The following is a 12,319-nucleotide window of genomic DNA, read 5'->3' as shown; positions in this document are numbered from 1 at the left end:
TGTGTTGTTCAAAGCAGGCACATACAGAGATCTTTGATCTCTTTGGGTTTAGGACATCCAAATTCAGTTCTCTGGTGGTGGGGGTGGGGGAAGATGCTAGGGGAATGAGAAATGGGAAGTTAGGGAAGATACTCTTTTTCTCCAATTTAACTCTGTGCGCTTGCCAGCATTCTTCCCCCGTTCCATTTTCTATCATTCTCCCCAAATGAAAACCCCACATCAGAGATAGGTACCAAAATATTTGCAGAAAGTAAACAATATTATGGGAGAAAGAGAGAACCATTACATTTCCTTCATCCCAACCTAAGAAAGTATCACAATATGGCCCATATATCATTCTATACTTTTTTCACACATTGTAAAAAGTAATTCACATTATGACTTTTCCACTTGATTAAAGTGCCAGTGTTTCCACTGTATTCTCTGAATGCATTCTGCAAGATCTTCAATCTAATTTAATATCATTCCATTTTTGTCAACAGTTCATCTAAGTGCTGACAGCTCAAATAAGCAGCATATGCTCTTCATTCATTCTGTTCTCAATTATTTGAGCAATTATTAGTTACAAATTTACCATTTGTTACAAGTTATTTTTATTCCTTTACTTAACTATCAAATCCCTAGTCTGTGGCTTACACTGAGATAGTGTAACTTCTTATAAGTACATTTTGCTCCATGGAGCTCAATACCATCTCTCTCCCTCCCTCTTCCATAGTCCTCTACCTTGACCTAACACTCACTAGCTCCTGCTGCATTCTATTGCCTCTCTAACCAATTGTGAAACTCCTTTCACTCCGAAACACTTTTCTAAAAGTGTTCTTTCAGTTAAAATAACATTATCAAAATCTATCTTCCCCCGATTATATCTTTAGCCTTGAAACTTGCTATAATTATTATTTTCTCCAATTCACATAAAAAGAGGAATAAACTTTTCCCTGCTTCCCAATGCCCTTTAGTTGGCCTCATGCCATTTCCTCTTTTTGTCATCCATGCCTTAGGCCACTTGCTCCTTATACATGTATGGCCTGGCTCTCTCGGCCGCATGGTCTATATACTAACTAGATCTATATGATCTAGGCTAAATAAAGGCCTATGATTATGATACAATGTCATGATAACTCTGAATATGCCCAAATTATATTAGTGTGGTATACCACTGATACCTTGATTGCTGGATTTCATTTTCCCTTTGTAAAGTATTTCAACAGTTATTTCATACATGCCTACCATTTACCCTGCCTGTACAGTTATTGCACTGTCTTCCATATTCTTCCATTTGTCCTTCTCTAGTTCTCTCCAGGTGATATAGACTGCCCTTGAAGCTGCCTGAAGTTACACTATTTTTCAGTTTCTACCTATGAAGTTCCTTTTTTTGCTAATTCATTTTATTTTATTTTTTCAACCTTGTCCCCACCCCAAGTAGTCCCCAGTGTCTATTGCTGCCATCTTTATGTCCATGAGTACCCAATATTTAGCTCTCACTTATAAGTGAGAACGGGCAGCATTTGATTTTCTGTTGCTACGTAATTCACTTAGGATAATGGCCTCCAGCTGCATCCATGTTGCTGCAAAGCGCATGATTTCATTCTTCTTTTTATGGCTGCATACTATTTCATGGTTTATATTTTCCATATTCTCTTTATCCGATCCACCAATAATGGGTGCCGACATTGATTCCATGTCTTTACTATTATGAATAATGCTGCAATATACATATGAGTGGATGTGCCTTTTTCGTAGAATAATTTATTTTCTTTTGGATATATATCCAGTAATTGAATTGCTGGGTTAAATGTTAGTTCTGTTTTAAATTCCTGGAGAAATCACCAAACCAAACTGCTTTCCACAGTGGCCGAACTAATTTACATTACCACCAACAGTGTATAAGTGTTCTGTTTTTTCCTCAGCCTTGCCAGCATTTTTTTTCTTTTTTAACGTTTTAATAACAGCCATTCTGGGATAGCTGGCAAGCCACATGCAGAAGAATAAAACTAGAACTCTACCTTTCATCATACACTAAAATTAACTCAAGATGGATTAAAGATTTAAATGTAAGACCTCAAACTATAAGAATACTAAAAGAAAACCTAGGAAACATCATTCTGGACATTGGCCTTGGGAAAGAATTTATAACTAAGTCCTCAAAAACAACTGCAACAAAAACAAAAATTAACTAGTTAAACGTAACTAAAGAGCTTTACACAGCAAAAGAAGTTATCAACAAAGTAAAAAGACAAGCTACAGAATAGGAAAAAAATCTGCAAACTATGCATCCAGCAAATATCAATTATCCAGAATATATAAGGCCCTCAAACAATTCAACAAACAAAACCCAAATAATCCCATTAAGAACTGGGCAAAAGACATGAACAGGCACTTTTCAAAAGAAAGCATATAAGCAGCCAACGAATATGAAACAATGCTCAACATCATTAATCATCAAATAAATGCAACTCAAATGAGATACCATCTCACACTAATCAGAATGCCTATTTGAAGTTTCCAGGAGAAAAATCATAGGACTCAAGAGATGTGGTCAGGGAACACTTCATTACATTTGTGACCTACTAAATTCCAACACTGTCCTACCTTCAATGATTATTTTACCCTCAGGTTTAGATTCTTCTCTCTCACTTTGGACACTATTATCTTTTGACTTCAACATCTTTCCTAATTCATTTAATATTATGGACTCGTATCTTAACCACCAAAACTATACTCAGCTTCTATCAACCAACACCGTCATGTCATAAAACCTTCCTTCTAGATTATACTTTCTCCATTGCTAAAATCTTAAATTCTGAGTTTCATCTCACTGCCCCTTCTCTTCAACTCTATTCCATCCTCATGCTCTGCTCCCCAAGGGACTTTATGTTCAAGTAGAACATTTAATTACAGATAAAAAGTTCCCAAGTTTGAAACCAAATTATTTTTCCCTTGTCTAATGTTTTTATTAAACTGAGATCTTCAAGGACAGAAACCATACATTTTATTATTCATCGTTATATCTACCCTTCATTCTTTGAAAAGTGATTAGCACATATAGAAACTCATAAATGTTTGATGAGTGAATGGTCACTCCTGAATTATTAAATATTGAACATTATTGTCAGGCTTGCAGATATCTTTCATAATGAGTCGAACTGGGAGAGGTGGAGGCAAAGGAAGGACAATAACAAAATTATTTCTGCAAAACTGTTCCCTCTTTGCCCTTCCTCCATGAGATTTATTTATGTTATTAAACAAATCTAGAGCCACAGTACCTGAATATCTTATGTGTAAACTATTGCATGATCAGTATTAATCAGAAAGGGAATTCAGAGTAGAGAAAAGGATTAGTTGGTGGAAATAAAATGAGGTAAGTCAGTAAATTCAAGAGAAAGGATACATGTCAGTGAGATCCTGGGAAGAAAAAGACAAAACAATGTTGAAAGTAGAATAGTGTAGGATTTTTTTTTTTGCAACCATGCTAATATATTACAAAGCTGGAAAAAATTGAGCAAAAGAACAAAATAAAGTTGTATTAGATTATAACACAATGTATATGATAAACATCTATGAACTTACACTGATATAAATGATTGAATACATTAATAAATGGGAAAGAATAACTAAATCTCCCATGTAGAATAATTCCTAATAATTTATGTAGAAGCTCTACCCTAAAGATGGAGGGTGTAAAATAACTCCCTAATCCTTAAGTGTGGGCTAAGAATAGAGACTTCCTTCCAAAAAGGACACAAAATGAGTGTAAATGTGTAACTTTACAGTAGAGAACTAAATTACCTCAGCAGGTGATCAAGATTCACGTTAACTGTGGGAAGTCATGTGGATAGTGTGTACCTTTAATATGATGCAATGAAAAAGGCAATTTAGCTCTGTGGTCTTCCTCCCAAAAACCCATAATCTAAGTCTAATCATAAGGAAAACATCAGACAAATTCCAGTCGACATGCATCCTACAACTGCTGACAGCCCCAATTGCCCACCATTTGGTAATGAACTAATAATTGTTTTAATACACTAAAAGTTGAGGGGTTTTGTTACACAGTAAAGCAGCAAAGGTTAACTAATATACGTCTCCATTACTTTATCCCACCCAAGCCACATTTCCAATGTTGTTTTCCAGAATTCTCCTATGTCCCACCCAAACTGCATGATGTTTTTATTCCCTAGAAATGCTTTGTACTTTCCTGAATATTTAGTTATGAAACTTCCCTCTGCCTGAAGTGCCTTTATTCTCAAATCTCTACTAAAAGAAATGTCACTCATCTTCCCCTTCGACAGAAAGTCTGACATATAAATATAAGGAAGAGGAGAAAACTTGGTTCACCAGATTTCCTCTTAGAAAGAGCATTGTATTCTTAAGAAATGCCTTGGTGGCAAGGGTGAGAGGATGAAGAAAATGGTATTGATTAGGATGTAGACTCAGCTGCAGAAACAGAGACTCAAACTATACATTGATTAAGCAGAATAGAAGTTTACTTCTCTCTTGTGTAACAAGGCATAGTCGACCAAAGATAGGCATGAGGATTTGACAGGGTCAATCCATCTTGTTGTTCCACTATTCCTGTTGTACTTATCTACACAGTTCCAGATGACTCATTATCACCACATGCCAGGCAGAAGGAAAGGGTCAACGTGAAAAGGAGGGCGTACTCATTACTTTAGGGAAAAAGAGAGACATTGTACTTCAGTTCTGCTTGCATCACATTGGCCATGGTCACATAATTCTACCTGGTTGCACAGAAGACTGGGAAATATATTGTTATCTTGGCACTCAAATATTCTACTATTACTATAGAGGGAAGCAGGAATGAAAATAAGGTTCAATATAGTCACTAGCACAAGTAAGTTCAAGTGTATCAGCCTCCTAAAATACTATATAAAGGATAAGAAGACAAACTGGCTTTGTTCCTGAGAGGCAGGAGAGTAGGAAAGACAAAAAAGAAGCCACAGGAATGATGGAAGGCTACGATTCCTCTCAGAAACTTTCAACTCTATTATGAATTTCTTTTCTAAAATCTTGGAATGAGAACCCTGATGGAAACTGGTAAAGAAACTCAATTTTTTAAGGTAAAATAAAGTACTATATTCCTGAATGCAAAAATTAGAGGAAGAGAGAGCCATGATAGTATGAAACCCTGATAACATACAGAATTCTATGGAAAGCTTTGAGTGTAACTGGACTTTGAATTGGACATTAAGAAAACCTTACACTGATTTCACGAAATAGGAGATAGAAGGCCTCGCTGATGTCTGAGTACCACCAGTTTCTTTTAAAATCTTTAACATTTAAACAAACAAGGGTGCTAAAAGCAGAATTAAGCATAAATGAAAAAAAAACATGGTTTCTTCAAAAATAATCAGTGTAGAGTTCCTAATCATGCTACATATAGCAACCATAAAGTTGGCAATTTGAGAGAGCTTTAGTTAGACTTAACATAGTGTTAGTTTTAGCTACTGGAAATAGACATGAAGTATGAATCACTTTCCTAACTGAAATGTAGGCTAAATGTAACTATCACAGATTTAAGAATGCCACCTAAATTTCTTCTCAACCACATTTTGTGTACTGACACTAAGACATCAGTAAAGGAAACAGGATGAATTCCCAGTCTTCCCAAAAGAGGCCAAATGGACTATAGTTTATAACGTCAGTGCAAACTATACAACAGATGGACAACTGTGCACTTCTGACAGATTGAGGCATGCCTGATTACAAAATAATTCATTGCTGAAGAGGCCTCATTACCAGTAGAAGCTCTCATGGAGAAAGTTTAGTTAGAAAGAAATAAATGTTAACAGTCATCCAGAAAACTTAAGTAAGCTTTGACATTTCATTATTCATTGAAAGTGAACTTTCAGATGTTAACCACATATAACACAGGTTAGAAGAAATTGCTTGTTGATCGATTAGTCCACTCCTTCCTATATAAGCTGTGGAAGAATAGAAGTTGAAAATATCTGGTCAACTAATGTTCCATACAGAACATCATTGTGTCCTATTTGAACTACTTGTGGGAACTTCAGATTTCTGCCCAGATACTCAGGTAACATCTATGTTACTAATTACTGACATATAGAATTCAGGTAATTTTAATAACTATTTTACTTTACTGCAATATAATAAATATGGGAATATCCATTACACTGACAAACACATTCCTTTTCTGCACACACCGTGGCTTGCAAGTGCTTGTGCCCATTATATATTAAAATATGTTGAAAGTAATAAGCAACAAATTCAGCTTCTAACATGTAACATTTGCAAAATCCTCATCTTTTTAATCATTTAATCTCTTGTGAACAGGCTCAACATCTCTGAATTGTGCCGTATAACCATTTCTGATCTTGTCTCTATCACTTGGAAAGAACTCAGGTAGATGCTCCATTTCCAGCTCTTTGGGACTCAGGGGCATCTCTATAGTCTTTAGAATACTCTCAGCTGTGCTGCTTGTCTCGAAGAATACTGGAAATTTCCAAGTATTTCTGCCAATCTGCATTTCCTATGTTGCAGTGTTGTAAACTGGAACTCTAGTCCTGGTTATCCATTCCGTTTCTCCCAAATCTCAAAATCTTTAGTAAAGAAAAATAAGATAATGAATTATGACATATATACATGTTTTGTGCAAACATATAACTATGTAAAACCAAATACCACTTAATATAAATGCTATGTGTCAAATATTTCTTTAGCATAATAGTATCTTTGAGCTATTAATTGGTTGCTACTCCTTCCTGCATGTTCTTGTGCCTATTATGCTTCCCCCCATAAAGGCAGCTTTGATACTTTCTATATTGAGAGAGAACATATATATGAACTAGAACAAATAAATGTTTAATGGATTTTTATAAATTTATATGAGCCAATACTATTGAAATCCAGAGCTTTTGATCTTTAAGAGCCAAGAATTATGGAGAAAAAAATGGACTTTGAGACTCTAAAACCTTTCATTTGAAAACTAAAAGAAGGGCATTGATTACCTAGATCAGAATTTATATCATGAACCAGAGCACACGGAGACTGCTGATGACATAAGGGCAGTTTTTCCAACCAAAACAAAGTGAAACTTTTGACGAACTTACAAGTACCAAGAGATATCTAAGAAAAGCCCCCCATATGATACTCCCTTCTTGGAGTCAAAATCCTAGGGTGGCAGGAGAGAAAATAATAGAAACCCCATATTTGGGGGAAATCTCAGAGAACAAAGAATTACTTTCTGATTTTTCAGAGTTCAGTCCAGAAGAGTCTATGTTCTGGTTAGCTAGTGCTAGGAAAAAAACTACCTTGAAAAATAATGGCTTAAGACAACAATAATCATTTTATTATTGTTCACAGTTTCTGTGGACTAGGATTTTGGGAAAGGCTGGGATAAACTTCTGGGTGTCTCATGCTTTTGTTGTGAGATGATGGCTGGATCTGTAACAGTGGATGGAGGGTGTCCACAAATCCCTTTGAAAGGTGGAGTCTCATCTCTGTTCCCTTGGGTGTCAGCTGGCCTTAGTGACTCACTTCTTCTTTTTTTTTTTTCTTTGAGACAGAGTCTCACTCTGTCTCCCAGGCTGGAGTGCAGTGGAACAATCTTGGCTCACTGCAACCTCTGCCTCTCAGGTCCAAGCAATTCTCCTGCCTTAGTCTCCCGAGTAGCTGGGATTATAGATGCCTGCCACCACACCCAGCTAATTTTTGTATTTTTAGTAGAGATTGGGTTTCACCACGTTGACCAGGCTGGTCTCGAACTCCTGACCTCAAGTGATCACACGGCCTCGGCCTCCCAAACTGCTGGGACTGCAGGCACGAGCCACTGCACCCGGCCAGTGACTCACTTCTAATGAATAGAATAAAGCCGAAGTGACAATATGAACTTCTAAAACCACAAAAGGCATTGCAGCTTCCTCCTTTCTGTCACTCTTAGATCACTTGCTCTCTCAGGAAAGCCGGCTGTCATGTTGTGAGGACACTCAAGTAGCCCTATAGAAAGGCTCATGTGATGAGGAATTAAGGCCTTCAGCCAGTTGTCAGGGATGATGCCTCTCATCAACAGCCATGTGAATGAGCCATCTGGGAACTGGATCTTCTCGTCCTGGTCAAGCCTTCAGATGACTGCAGCCTCAGCTGACATCTTGATTGTAACCTCACAGAAGTCCGTAAGTAAATCAGTCACACCACTCTTGAATTCCTGATTCACAAAAATTGAGGTTAATAAACTCTGTGGTAAGCCACTACATTTTGGGGCAATTTGATATTACTATGGGGTGACAGGTAACTAACATGGAGGAGAGGCTGGAGCAGCTAAGGGCTCTCCAGTCATTTGTCTCTTTTCATATAGTCTCAGGCCTCTCTGTGTGACTTTTCTGCATGGGCTAGTTTGGCCTTCCTCCTAGTATAGCAGCTGGACTATTTACATGATGGCTGATAGGTCTATTATGTTCATTTTCAAAAGTCACATAGTGCAACTTCCTGCATATTCACTTGGTTAAAATTGCCATAAAAGCTGTCCAGTTTCAAGAGGAAGGAGTCATATACCACCACCTCTCAGTGGGACGAGTGTCAAAGTCACATTATATAAAAAGGTTGTTGGATGGGAGATACTGCTGTAGCCGTCTTTGAAAAAATATGACCTGCTACATTGCAAGCCTTATAGGGATGTTCCATAAGGAACAGGGCATTTGAGCAGTAGATTAGCAGAGTTATAAATTTAGGAGTCATCAGTGTATAGAGGGCAATTGAAACCATTGGAGTGGAGGGCATTACTTAGGGAAAGAGGATAGAATAAGAAAGAGACGTAGGCTTAGGGGTCACCGTGAGGAACTCTAAAATTTAAAAATCAGGCCAGCAAAAAAGTGTTTAAAGAAGTAGGAGGAATTCCAATGTATCGTATCAGAAAGTCTAGAAAATGCATTTTCTTTTTTTTTTTTTTTTTTTTTTTTTTTTTTTTTTTTTTTTAGACGGAGTCTCGCTCTGTCACCCAGGCTGGAGTACAGTGGCCGGATCTCAGCTCACTGCAAGCTCCGCCTCCCGGGTTTACGCCATTCTCCTGTCTCAGCCTCCCAAGTAGCTGGGACTACAGGCGCCCGCCACCACGCCCGGCTAATTTTTTGTATTTTTAGTAGAGACGGGGTTTCACCGTGTTAGCCCGGATGGTCTTGATCTCCTGACCTCGTGATCCGCCCGTCTCGGCCTCCCAAAGTGCTGGGATTACAGGCTTGAGCCACCGCGCCTGGCCGAAAATGCATTTTCAAAGAAGGAAGAGGTGGTTATTCCCTGAGCAAATGTTGCTGACATATTAAGTAAAAGGATCATAGAAAATTGTTCATTGGATTTAGCAGTGTGGAGGTCACTAATGATCTTCATGGCATGTTATAAGCAGAAATCAGACTATAGTGGTTGAAAACATAAAAGGAAGTAAGCATAGTTCTGTGGGGAGATAAGATCAAAAGCACAAAAGGAGGAATTAACCTTGAATAAGAGAAGGAACATCTCTAGGATCAGAGGGAAGGAATTTAGAATGAGCACAGATGAATACATGGGGATGGAGGCAGGCTATTGAGGGAGTTTATGCTTAAAAGTCTCTGTAAAGGTCATTTATTTATAGAGCATTAAAAGGAATATCCATCAGGGTGTGAGAAACACTCTGAAAGCTTGTTACAGAGTGAAAAACAGTTACATTCCTTGCAAATCTATAGGGTATGATCCATGACTTCAAATATTTCATTGGAATTGAGTTTCATCTTTTACTTGTTTAAACAACAATAAAAAGAAAAACAATCAACCATTTTTCTATTTAAAATTTCAAATAAATAAAGGATTTAAGAATATTACATTGTAACACCAAGTGAATATGAGAATGGTAGGAAAACCCTGGTCACTTGTTGCATGCTACCATCACTTGTAAGCCATTTACCCAAGAGAAATCTAAAATCCTTCATTCAATTTATTACTTTATCACAAATATTGTTGCAGTAAAGACAGATAGGAAAGCCCTAAAAGTAAAAGGCTTCAGATTTATTTTCAGTTTTACCCATTGCAGGAGACGGATTTCTTATACAGTACTATATTTACTGTGACCTTTTCAAATAACAGTTATTTATAACATTATGTATGAGACATTGTTGTATCACATATTTCTCTAGCAATTGGTCTACAATGGTAAAGCACCATGGATTCCTTCTCAGAGGAGATTCTTGTGAAAATTTATTACAGGCTCAAGATCAAGAGTGTTCTCAGAGAATGATTCCATGGCAGACAGCTGTTTGGCAAAAGAATAGAAAAAAAAAAAAAGATTCCAGTATCATATGAAAATAGACTTCTGTTCAACAAAAACAGAGCTTATCCAACAGAGATAGAGAAAGGAGTTTCACCTTATTTCAGAAGATGACTGCGACAGCCTTGTCTTGCTACACCAGGTTGAATTAACATAGGCCAAAATTCTACACAAATGTGTTTTTCTGGTTAAGAAATGTAAATAAACAGAAAAAAAGACATTAGAGATACTGTGACTTCTGAATTCACATATCTTCCTTATCCTAGGTTTGCTAAAATAGATATAATACTGCTGAAATTACAAAATATGATTATATATAATAAGGTTATTCTCAAGTTTAAACAGCCCATAGAAACTCTCCTTTCCTAATCCTATTAGCCCTAATTTTATTAAATTACAAATTACATATTATATGACTTCGCCAGGTCTGCCCACTTAAGATGCAGTCTTAAAACAAAAGTACTATGCTATGGAATTCAATTTGATATAGTTATATTTACTACAACTTACTACAATTTAATTCTTAAATTAGGTATTAAAAGACTGGGTTGGTATTTCAGATAATTTTAGAGGAGAAATAGCATGTTTGGCAGTGTTTTCTGTTGGTTCAGATCTTAACTCTTAACAATTTCAGGTTCAGAAAGACTTCTACATTGCCCGTGTTTATATACATACGTTGTATGTCTATTAAAGGGATTCAGAGAACACCAGCCAAAGGGGATTCAAGAGGACATATGTGTTTCTCTTGTGCATAAAATACTTTGCATAGAAACATGAAAACAGAAATTTCGAAGAAGAAACACATTGACTCATCCTTTCTAATACTAGTAATTTAGCTTAATCTGATGATACCAAGTGATTTTGTCACAGGATCCTTTGGGAGTCATGTCGCCAGTCGGAAACCTCTGTGGTCGGCAGCATCTCTGCTTGCTTAAGTTTCGCTCGCACCCGCTGGGCTCATTCTGCCCACTTGGCCTGGCAGACTGTCCTCGGCTCGCACTACCAGCCTTGATTCCAATGCCTGAGGATGGCGGGCCAGGCGTGAAGCAGTGAGGGGTGTGTGAGTGAGGGAGCGCAGCGTCTGGCCACTGTACACAGATAGGCACATTGGATGCTGCAGTGGGGCAGGCAGCTCCAGGCACCAGCACAGGCACCTGCTCCATTCATGGCTGCAGCTGGACCAGGCATACTTTAAGCGGCTTCCACCGTGGGCACCAGCGTCTGGACGAAGGGAACAAGGTGGCATCTGAAAACTTGGGAGTCACCAGCAACTGCAGAGTCTCCAAGGGTGGGTGGTGGGGGTCATGCTACAGCTCTCTTTCCCAGTGCCTGCAGCTCAGCGAACCAAGGTGGGGACATGTTTCAGCTCATTCAGTCCAGCTACCTCACTCCAGCCCACCACTCCTGGGATGGCTCAGCCCCACCACTACTTCTTGTCACGTGGGGCAGCTGCCCAACACTGGCAGAAGGCAGGAGGGCTATAGTGTTACAGCTGTGGCTCAGGGAATCCCAAGGTCTGGGCCTCCAAAAGAGTTGCTGCTCTTCACTCCCCTAGTCCAGCAAATGGGAGCGTGTCATCGCCCACTGCTCAGTGAGCCAGCCAGGAAAGTGTTATAGCCCTTCTCATGTCCTCTTTTCTGCAGGTCATGAGTTCTTGTCCCATATCCAGGAAGAATGAGGTTACATGGATAATCGGAGGGTGAGCAAGCCAGAGAAGAGTTTCATTGAGTAACAGACAGCTCTCACCGGAGAAGAGACCTAAGCGGGTAGCTCCTACCTGCAGGCAGGTAGTGTTGACTCGTGGATGCGTCCAGGGTTTTTATGGGCTCAGAATGGAGGAAGTGTGTGTTAACTGGCCCATGGGTGGGAGGAAGTGTGTGCTGATTGGACCATGGGTGGGCCTGGAAAAAGCACTATTTGATTCATTGTAAGGCATTGAGAAAGTTCTCACTCTGGGTACTGGATTCCACTTGGAACTGGCTGCCAGGTTTTCAGGCTTCAGGCTGTCTTTGGCTTGAAGGTCAGGTTTCACTGGGACCTGTCCCATCCGTG

The sequence above is a fragment of the Theropithecus gelada genome, chromosome 3 (genome assembly GCF_003255815.1).
Source record: "Theropithecus gelada isolate Dixy chromosome 3, Tgel_1.0, whole genome shotgun sequence".
Lineage (NCBI taxonomy): Eukaryota > Metazoa > Chordata > Mammalia > Primates > Cercopithecidae > Theropithecus > Theropithecus gelada.
This window is presented reverse-complemented; position numbering follows the sequence as displayed.